Below are 11,130 nucleotides of genomic sequence, written 5' to 3'. Positions count from 1 at the left end.
AGACTTTTGACTCCATTAAATTTGTCTGTAGGCTATAGCGTAACAAAGTGTGAAATAACAACAATAAACACAACTTAAACAGACAAAGAAAAGAAACCACTTAACTCTCTACTTTATTACTTATGGTAGAAACACAAATATCAAGGAAAACAACGACCAAATCGGGAAAAAAAACAAAATCTGGCAGACAAAACTAGCACACACACACACAGACAAACACATTAATACACACACGACCAAACACAGATGTAGAGATATATAATTATCCATGAAATAGAAAAGGTTTAACCTGTCCAGCCATCTATCCACCCAACCTGTCAATTTCGAGATGCTTATCACCACAAAACACAGCATTGCTGCCCCACAATGGTTCATTATTCTACTGACGGAATTAAGCTACACATGCACAGGGGTCACATTTTATTGATTCTCTATTCTATTACAAACCCACCTCCCGACTACAGTTTTATCAACCAATCAACTAGCTTGATGTGCAGGTCCACATGACGCATTGTTGACTTTGGAAGGTGTGCATCTCAACTCCTCTGTGAACTACTGTCACCCAATTCTATCTTAAATAATAAACCACAAGTATGCACACGCATGTCTATAATAGGGCAAGGCAGTGAGTTTCCAGATGATGTTGCCTTGTGTTGCGGTAAAAGTTGAGCTGGGTTCAAGCATTGTGCCAGTGCAGGAGTTATATTGAAAAAAACAAGGTGGCTGATTTTTTTTTTTTTTATGCAGTGCAATTGACATTCTCAACATGGCCTAACTTTAATATTGTTATGGTATTGAAGCCATGTCCAGTAATTGCTATCATTGTGAAAAAAATAAATAAGTCAGAGAGGAGTCGGATCTTTAGTAGTTTAGAAAGTCCTGTTGATATTGGACTAAATAAAAAATCATGCCATCTCAAACAAAATGATGCAAAGCCATGCTGAGGGCTGAGTTTTCCACCACTGCTACTTTGTTTCTTTCTTTGATCCTTCAGTCATACATTTTATGTGTTATCCTACATCTATTTGATTGTATTCGTGAGATGTAGACAGATAAACAATAGAAAAAAGAAGAAAAAAAGTTTACAAAATAAATAAATTATTTCAAATCAGAAGATTTTGAACCAAATGCTGGGGATGAACAAAATCAAAGAAAAAAATATGTCAAGCCTTTTTTTTCTCTGCACTAGTTCTGTTTCATTGCTGCCCATGTGTAAGTGGAGAATACACAGTGAGGATCATTTGAAATAATGAGGCAGTCTAATGTATGGTAAGCCGAGCAGGAGGCTCATTTCAAGAATATTTGAAAAAGGATCAGTGCGAGAGCAATTTCTCAGACTGATAACCGCTCCAAAGAGCATCTGCAGCTGTCCAGGATATGCAGGCCAAACAAACAAGTGGACAGAAAGTAAAACCAATATTCATGAGCCTGTTGCACATACCGACACAAACAGAGGGACTGACACCTGTCTTTTAATAACAGAGATAGAGAGAGGGGCTGAGAGAGGCAGAGCAGCAGAGTGGTGAAAACACAGAAAATTACCTCTTTTTTTGCAGATGAATTAAGAGGAAGTCTTATCTTCATTTTCAGCGTTGTTACTTGACTCAGTCACTGGCTGGGGACTCAAAACCCATTTCAATTAAGAGGGACATGTTTGTACATTCATTCATTATTTCTTTTGTTTGTTCTATTCTATTTCTGCTTTATTATATAACAGCAGTGATGTAATGAATGTACAAGATGGGGTCATTGTTTTTGTCCTTCCTCTTTCTATGAACAAAGTACATCTAATAGACAGAACGGCAGACTGTTTTTGGTAGGACAGATGCATGTGAAGTGTTGGCCAAGAGACATTTTACTCTCATGTGGATGTGTTTATTGGAAAACACGTCAGTATCAGTAACTCTTCGGGGCAAAGTCACATCATGGCTGCTCTTTGAATGATAACAGATTCATGTTGGCATGTTACTGTGGTGGCACTGGAGACTGAGGCTGAGTCCAGACACTCTGACCATGATGCCAGCGTTCATGTCTCGATTTTTGGAAGGATCAGTGAGGCTGTGAGATGAGGGAAATGGAGAAAGAGATGGATAGGGTCAAGGGATACAGGCTGATGTGTAGTGTGTGTGTGTGTGTGTCAGGGATCTTTCATTAGGTGTTATAGGCAGACGGTGTGGACACTGGTATGCTGGAGGATTTGTCAGATGGACATAGCAGACCAGTTACTCACTACTATAGTTCAAAATTGTAACAGTTTTATTTCTCTGATAATACTTACACTAAACTTGCAGGACCGACAGGGAAATGAATCAGGAACACTCAAACTCAAACTCTCACAATAACTACTTTTGTGCTGCCTTTAAGCAAACTGCTGAACTCTCCTGACCGCTCCAGTGGAGCTGCTCAGCAGCCAACCATAGAAGACTATGATTGTACAAAGCAGCTGTTAGATGTGAAGCTGGGCACTGCCAAAGGAGTTCTTTGTCAGTGTTCTCTATAAAGTTTGAAAACACTTGGCACTTCACCAGTAGCTAACATATGCTTGCAAGTAGCCCCTGCTAGCTACAGCATAGCATACTTACTGAGAATTTCAGAGGCATTCTCCACTCTGTCATTTGACATGTCCTCACAAATGGGAGGACATGTAAAAGAGACTCCTTTTCACAACTCAACTTTGTCCATCTTTCCCACAGTCGAAGACAAATGTAGCCAAATATGCAAGTTTAAACAGCTCAATCAACTGACGAGGAAAACTGGAGGGAACGAGTACTAGCCAATCACACCGCAGTAGTACCAGCCAATCACAGCGAAGTAGGGCGGGGCTAAGCAGAACATGCTTGGAAATAATGCCGACTGGTTAATGTTAATGAAACAACTGTGTAATATTTTGGACTGTGGAAAATGAGGTGAAAGTGGAGTGGTGGAATGAACAGGAGTGCCTCTTTGACATGTCCTCACACGTACTTCTGCCGTGAAGAAGGAAAATAGTGCACAAAATTTGCTGCAGTCCTCAAAATCCCCTGTGAGTATGCTATAGCCAGTGTTGGGCAGTAGCGTCACTACAGTAGTGGACGTTTGTAGTTTAACTACATTTCTCAGTAGCTTGGTGGTAGCGTCGCTGTTTTCTGAATCAATTAACTTCTCAGTAGTTAAGCTCTTTTATTGATCACTTAGCGCGGTAGCGTCCACACAAGCTACATTTCCAAAATCATTTCTGAAGCTCAAACGAGGCGGGGATTTCTGTTATGGACTGAAATAAAACTGTCACCGCTACCACACAGAGTCACTTCCACATGAAGCTGACGGGGGACAGCCCTCCATTCCGAAACCCCGCCGTTCCGAACGACCCCCACTCCGAAATTGATTTTCAAGTCCATATCGAGTTTCCTGCATCAAACACTGCCGCCTGCTTTCCGGCCGCACTCGCACAATTCTGAAACTCGCTGTACTACAAAAGCTTGAAATGAACGTTCAACTCATTGTTTTTTATTTAAAATATGTCATATCAGGCTGTGTGATTATGCACAAAGATTGGTTTAACGCATTGGAGCAATTTCATACAATTTCGGACATTTAACGTGATAAACTAATTTCAATTCAACATGGTCATTTTCTTAGAGGATTCAGCTGAAGCATAATGAGTGTTATATGTCATTAAGATGAAGTATTTGCTTGTTTTGTGGTTAATTATGCACATAATCCATTTGACCCCTTCATGAATGGGATTTTTATTCGTTCCTGCAGACAGAGGCAAAAGGATCAATGCGCAGCCATTCGTTTCCTTTGTGTTTGTCTCGTTCATTCAAACTTTGTAAACACGGTTGGGATTTGTAGGGGACATACATGTGTATGCCGCTCACTATAAAATGTGTTTACTAGCCTCATTTCTAGTCAAAACAAATCTCTTTACACTTAAAAAATACTTGTTTCAAGCAAATTTTCACTTGAAATAAGTATGAAAATCTGCCCATGGAGCAAGTTGTTTTTTTTTGTTGCTTGCAATAAGAAAAAAAAACTTGCTCCATGGACAGATTTTTTTTCTAGTGAAAATTTCAAGTGAAAATTTTCCTGAAACAAGTGAAACTTGTCTATAAACAAGTTACTTTTTAGGTGATGAGTCTTATTTCAATTGTAATGAGATTTGTTTCGACTAGAAATAAATATTCTTGGTAAGATTTTGAGTTTTTGCAGTGTACATACACACACATATACGCATGTATGTTTTTGACCATGTTGCGACTGTTTGAAGCAGGTCTTCATTCTTGCTGTTGTGGTTTGAGTCGTGTTGGGAGTTAGTGCAGCTCACTGTTCAATAATCAATTGAACTTAACTTTTTTACCTGCCTATCTGTTTGACTGACAGTTTTATTGATCAGTAAGATAACACTGACTTGGCACGAAGTTGGTTCAATTTAGTAAAAAGCTTGGATGTAGTTGCACTAGTTACTTTCATTTTGCTGTAGCTTAGCTTGCTACATTTCTGAGGGTGATAGCTTTAATGTAGTGAAGCTTCATTTAATATTAGAGTAACTAGTAGCTTAGCTCACTACACTTTCCAAGTAGCTTGCCCAACACTGGCTATAGCTAGCAAGCTAACCACAGTAGGGGCTATTTGCACACTAATGTTAGCTACTAGAGTGTTTGCTATTAGTCTACAGGCTAACCTCATGTTTTAACTAACGATTACAGGCTTTAACAAATCACATCATGTACCCACTTACATAAGTGGGTTAGGGTTCCCAACCCCTAAGGACTTGGGTTGGGAACCAGAGGTTTGTTGGCTTAAGTCCCTGTCTGGACCAAAATGTGGAGTGTCGACTGGTAGATGGAGAGGTGTCAATTCACCTCCTGGGCACTACCGAGGTGCCCTTGAACAAGGCACGGAACCCCCCAATCGCTCGGGGTGCCTCACTGTCAGCCCTCACTCTGACATGTCTCCATTTAGCACATTTATAGGTCCTGTTTGTGCATGTGTGAGTGTATCTTAGGCCTGTGTGTATATGTATGGGATGGGGACGGTGGTTAGCTAGTTAGCAAGCTATAGCATACTCCCTTGGGATTTTGAGGGCTGCATCTTTTTAGATGCATCAGTATGCACTTCACTTTACTTAAAGGGATAGTTCGACATTTTGGCAAATTCGCCTATTGCCGTAATCCCTATAGTCACCTGGGTAGGTACATTACCTTTAATTATCACTGCCTGTTGTTCTGAGATTGGTTGAGCAGAGCTGCCTGCTGCTCGGCACGCAAAATGGAGGTGAACGGTACAGCCCTCTCTCTCCCTCAAAACTAATCAAATACACCATCAAATGACTCCAAAACGCTCTTGTGGACAACTTGTAGCTTACACATTCACCACGCTATGAAATAATAATGTAATATTACGAGACAGAGTTGTTTTGAAGCCAAATGCACAGCCAGAACTACATTCCAGACATACAGTACTTGCTGGGTGGAGTGATTTCAAACAGCGTATGTTTAGGGCAGTTACTCCCGTCATCAAAACAACAAGTTTGTTGAGAAGAAGCCAGAATATACAGAGGAAGAGTTACAGGTTTTGGAAGAAGAGAGAGCAAGAAAAGAGGCTGAGGCTGCCGAGCAACCAGGGGCTGCGGGGAGACCCAGAGCCGGCATGGATTGGTGGTGTAAATGTGGGGCTTACTGGCCACTTTATTAGGTACACCTGTGCAATCTAATACAATCCAATACAACAGCTCTGCCACACATTCTACGTTTACAAAGCTTTAACATTTTCAGTTTTTGTTGACATTGTCAGAAAGGTGATTATTCTACCTTATTATTGATGTCGTAGTGGGTGGTGTTGGTGTACTGGAGTGCAATATATTGAAAAGTGTTCCTAATATTTTGTCCCCCTCAACAAAATTAGGAGGCCACACAAGTACACCATCATCCTTCACTATGACCTCAATAATAAACAAAGTAGAATCATCACTTTCTAGACAATGTCAGCAATAACCGAAAATTTATAAGCTTCAAGGAAAAAACCATGGTATAGCCGTTCTACTGGATTGCATTAGATTACACAGGTGTACCTAACAAAGTGGCCAGTGACTGTAAGTTATGTTACATACAGTACATATGTTGATGGTGGGATGGGACGAGAGTACGCCTCAAAATAATCACCGGAACACGGGGAGAACATGCTAACTCCACACTCATAAATCACCACAACTCCTGAAGGAACAACAACAACATAAAATGTTCCCTAGCAGTCTATTTATTCCCAACAATGAGAAGTAATGCCAGTCACTTCACTATATGCTCTGGGCAAGCACTTATCCATAACATAACCACAACAACATTTGCATTTTAGCCTTATTTACCATGCTAGGGTTGTAGGCTAATGTTACTCAACATGGAGGTAACGTTACAGCAGAGAGATTGCTGAGCAAAATACACAACGATCACTTACCACATCTGCTCGTTTTGTGATGTCAGCCGATGGTATGGCAGTATCTTTCAAGAAAATGTTTGAACCATTCCTGAGCTTCTGCGCTCCATCCTTTCAGCGTAGTCCTCTGGTAAAAAATGGCTGGAGCAAACAAACATTTTCCGGACCATTTCCACAGGCGTGTTAGGGTCGATGTCCAGCATAAATAGCCATTGTTTCATCCTGTCCGTATTACTGGTTGGAACTACGTGAAACTTCACTCTGCTCCATGTCTTCGGCTTGTTACCGCAACCTTTTACAATACATGTGTAAACCATGATTTACAACAGCACTCTATAAACTTTCCTCAAACTTTCTGGTGCGTCCAGCTGACGATACCGTAAATGCAAGGCTGCAAGCAATACCTACGGCACTGTCTCAGGTGTGCACTGTGTCACTCCGCCCAGTGGTTTACTCAAGAAAGTAGTTCCGAGTATTTGCTTCATGTGTCGTAATGTTACTTAATTATTATTTCATAGTGTGGGGAATGCGCAAGGCATGAGTTCTCCATTAGAGCATTTTGGAGTCATTTGATGGTGTATTTGATTAGTTTTGAGGGAGAGAGGGACCTGTACCGTTCACCTCCATTTCAGTAGGCAGCTCTGCCCCACCGATCTCAGAAAAGCAGGCACTGACAATTAAAGGTAATGTACCTACCCATATGACTATAGGGATTACGGCAATAGGCGAATTTGCCAAAATGTCGAACTATCCCTTTAACATATACAGTGATATCTTACTGTTATAAAATACTATGAGTCCTTACAACAGGTGATTGTTGAGGTGTGTATAGGTAAGTACAGGTATTAATATTGCATCATAAGCTCCATCAGTCAACCTTTAGTTTATAACTAGTCAAGAGCATCCATAAGACACTTATAATTCATTATAAGTCGCATCTATAATGTTTTATGACTGTTGATACAGTGCATCAGGAAGCATTATGTTTTTGAGTGTAGTCATAGAGCATTATAAATGCATTATAATTCACTAAAAATGGCCTTATGATGCATTATAGATGTGGTCTTCAAAGAAAGTGTTACTGAAATTTTTTTTTTTTTTTGTAAAGCTTACATGTGAACATGGAGAGTAAAATATATCTTTTTTGTCATAATACTCTACTTAAATACTCCAACCACTGAATGATCATTTGTACATCATTTACTCACCCTATGTTACTTAGAATTTTTCGGAAAAACTTCGCAAAGCCAGAAAGTGACAGGTGTGGGTGAGTGACAGCAGAAATCCTGGCCAGTGAATGAGCTGGGAGGCAGAACTTTAATAGAATGCACAATTGCAGTTCAATTGCAGTTGCTGGCCCAGGCATACTAGTAGTATTTACAGTGCAGTTTTACAGAAAATGTGTTTGGGAAGTACTGAATGTGTGACTGGATAAATGACGCTTTGATAATACTGCGTTGTTGTAATACTGAGTTGTGGAATAGTTTATAAACACATGTTTTCATATAGCTTTAGTGTTGCTAAACAGGAATCCCTTTGACTCTAATTCATCAAGAATTTTCTCAGTTTTTGGATTCTTCGTTCATCGGAGGCATGCAAGAAAAACAAAGTTTTCTTCACAAATTCTGCATAACACTGGGTGAGTTAGTGAAATATAAATAACCTTTTTTGTGGGTAAAGTCTTCCTGTAAAAAAAAGCCACACCAGCTACACAGAAACAGAGTTTTAAATATATTCTTCCAACTGCAATAGGACTGCTGCAATAATACACTATATACCTCCTCAGATATTTTCCCAAAATGTGCTATGCGCTGTAGAGTTGGGGAACGTAAGCCTAAAAACGGATCATTCACTGTAACAAATAAATCCAAAACAAATGACAGAAAATTCCAGTTCTTCACAAACCCACAGTTCCAAGCCTGTGGCCTGTGGCGGTGAATCCAGCAGCCTGCTCTTACAATATCACACTGATATTTGACAAAGTGATAGACACAGAGACACATCACTTCTGCGCTGTATGACTATCATTAATATTCAGGGAAGAGACTCCTCTCTGCCTCTACCTGCCACCCACCTTCTACACTAAAACCCCTTTATTTCCATAGTAACACTCAAAAACATCCCTGTGCCCTTTGGGGGATATGTGGACCCAGCGTTGGGTCCTTCAAATAAACTCTCTCAGCCTCTCTGTCTCACACACATACATTATCTCACACACACACACACACACACACACACACACACACACACACACACACACTGGAGACCCCTGATGTATTTTGTGACAGTATGTGCTATTTGCCGAGCATGCATGTGTGTGTTTAAGTGTGTGTATTTGTGTGCACAATTCCTGCATTATTCATTAATCTCTTTGTTTTTACAGATCCTCCTGTCAGACCACCAGTCCACTTGCATTAAGGTAAGGCCAAGACAGGCTTGCGCAAGCTTACAAATACACATACACACAACTCTGCAGGTATACATCTGAATCCCAGCTTCATTAGACAATTCCTAATAGCTGTGGCAAAGTCACAGTAATTAATTGCCTCCGGTGTGAGCACTGTATGCCTGAGGGAGGTATGTGTACTGCCTGCTTGCCATTCACTTTACTATCAGGTACATACATAGGAGGGTGTTTATTACTGATAAAACATGAGCCTTTCAAGTCACAATGGTAAAACCTCGTACGCATTTCCCCCTTGTGCACTGCAGGTTAATAATGAAGTTTTGAGCCATTTTAATTTGGAGCTTCAGACTAACACGAGATGTGTGTGACAACATTTTATGCAAGTCAGATATAATAGTTAGTTGCAGTACACAGGTACCAAGCCATCCAAAGCAGACACAAGTCATTAACAATATATTAGGTTATCAATTAATCTCATGCTTTCATCCATCACTTTGTATTAGTGCATACCTGCATAGGCCTCATGAGAAATAAGTTTGCTTTATAATCCTTAGAGGTTGATGACAGAAGGAATAAGTGGGATAGTTGTCCTGAATCATAAAACTACAGGGTCCAAACACAGTGCATTATCAGTCATGGAGCAATTACATTAATAAGTCATAAGTAGAGACCAATTTTACATTTTGCTGTGGCTCATGGGAAAACAAATACATCAGTGACAGATGGTTCCCCTCCACCTCTTGTGTGCTGTGGCATACACAGTCCCAGTTTGGAGTGACTTCACATGAATAAGCACCCAACGTCACACCTGAATGTGCCAGCCAAGGTGTCATATATATGAAGCAGTTCCAAATGGTCATGAGGTGCAAGCTTCAACAAAAAATATTTTGATCGATCAATCAGTCAAGGGAAAAAGACCCCACTGTCTCCCTCGACATGAAATCAGTTGTATGCTCAGTCTTAGCTCCACCAGATTTCCACTGCTGTGCTTGGTTTTGGGGTACTCGCTCCAAAAATTGACAAGATGTCAGTTAGCACTAAGCTCACAAAAAATACCAGTTTCAAAACATCCTTGACAAACTTGAAACATGATATTTTTCAGCCAAATAAACAAGAATTAAGTGATTCCTCTCATTAGTTAGTCATTTGCACAACCTTCTTTATTGTTCTCGGGTTACATCACACATTGTGTTGAGAATACAGTCTCAGTACGCTGGCCCTATTTCCCCAGAATGATCAAAACATTTTTGTTTTTTATCTCATGTTATTATCATTTTTCAAGGATGGTGCAATATTATCCCACACCGCTGTATTTCAGTAGCATGTGCCTCAAACATCTCCGTCTGTTAATTGATTATACACAACTGAGTGTCAACAGGAGCTCTGTATAACTACAGAAAAAGTTTCAACCAGAATATGCAGAAAGTGTCTACACTGAATGCCTCATTTACATGTAAAACCTGCATAACCTAAGCCTGAGTTGAAGCTGTGTATCTGTATAATATTACTCTTTTAATACAGAAATAATCAAGTTATGCTGCGGTCATACAATATTATGTGCATTTTGTAGGGAGGGGGGATATTTGTTTAGAGACCTGAGTGCAGTTTACATTCTCCAACTGAAAGTTGGGTGAAAATCCTGTATCAACAAAATGTAAACTTTAAAGAAGCCCAGAAAAGCTGTGTATTTTATGCTTGATGAAACTGCATTTCTGACATAATCCAGTGTGTTTCATAAAGGTTTTGTGAGCCTTTAGATGAGTGTGTAAAAATTTGACAATTTTCAGTATGTCCTCAAAATTTCAGCTAAAGGGTGTGTGTGTGTGTGTGTGTGTGTGTGTGTGTGTGTGTGTGTGTGTGTGTTGTTGTTGTTGCAAAATTATTTCCCTGGCAAAAATTGTTCACCTGCATAAAGTCTTGGCTAGGCTCCTGCAGATATTTAAATGTGTGGTAGCTTATGCATTTAAAGCTGCTGTAGATGAAATTGAAATGAAACATGCTTATTCACGAGGGAAATACTACTAGAAGCAGGATTTGACTGAAATCCAAATACATTTTTATTTGCACTGGCAAACTACACAAAATGCCTGTATGATCTGCCCTCCTTGACAGAAACGAGTTGCTCATTTTCTTTCCTCTACAAGGAATAACAAACCAAAAATCTCATGTTATAATCAAATGATCACAAATGCTCTCCAGAGGAACATAAAGCTGTGGAAATGAAAAAGCACCTCACCTTGTCATACTGCAATGTGCCCGTTTTGTCTGCTTAAAAACAAATTGGTGCTGAATCTCTTTCTGGATTATCTAGA

The sequence above is a fragment of the Epinephelus lanceolatus genome, chromosome 2 (assembly GCF_041903045.1).
Source record: "Epinephelus lanceolatus isolate andai-2023 chromosome 2, ASM4190304v1, whole genome shotgun sequence".
Classification (NCBI taxonomy): Eukaryota; Metazoa; Chordata; class Actinopteri; order Perciformes; family Serranidae; genus Epinephelus; species Epinephelus lanceolatus.
Note: the sequence above shows the minus strand (reverse complement) of the source record.